This window comes from Aedes albopictus, unplaced genomic scaffold, assembly GCF_035046485.1.
Source record: "Aedes albopictus strain Foshan unplaced genomic scaffold, AalbF5 HiC_scaffold_726, whole genome shotgun sequence".
Taxonomy (NCBI): Eukaryota; Metazoa; Arthropoda; class Insecta; order Diptera; family Culicidae; genus Aedes; species Aedes albopictus.
In genome coordinates, this window is record NW_026917561.1 from 19,710 (window position 1) to 19,978 (window position 269).

Here is a 269-nt window from a genome sequence, read left to right on the forward strand (position 1 = left end):
CAAAACGAATCAAGTTCATATTTTTCAGGATATTTGATTTTTTCACCTTTTTGCCGATGTATTTTCGGATATAACATTTTAGGCGTGTGTGCCGAGCATTCGGCGTGAATTCGACGTGCATCGGCGTGGGGTATCCTAAACAATGAACAAAGTTAACTAATTTCTTATGATTGTATGACAACAAGTGGACATCTAACTATGTGCTTCTGCAGAAATTGCTTGGTTTTGATGGTGGTAGCCTTTCTGAGAAGTGATACGCTGATCGGCGT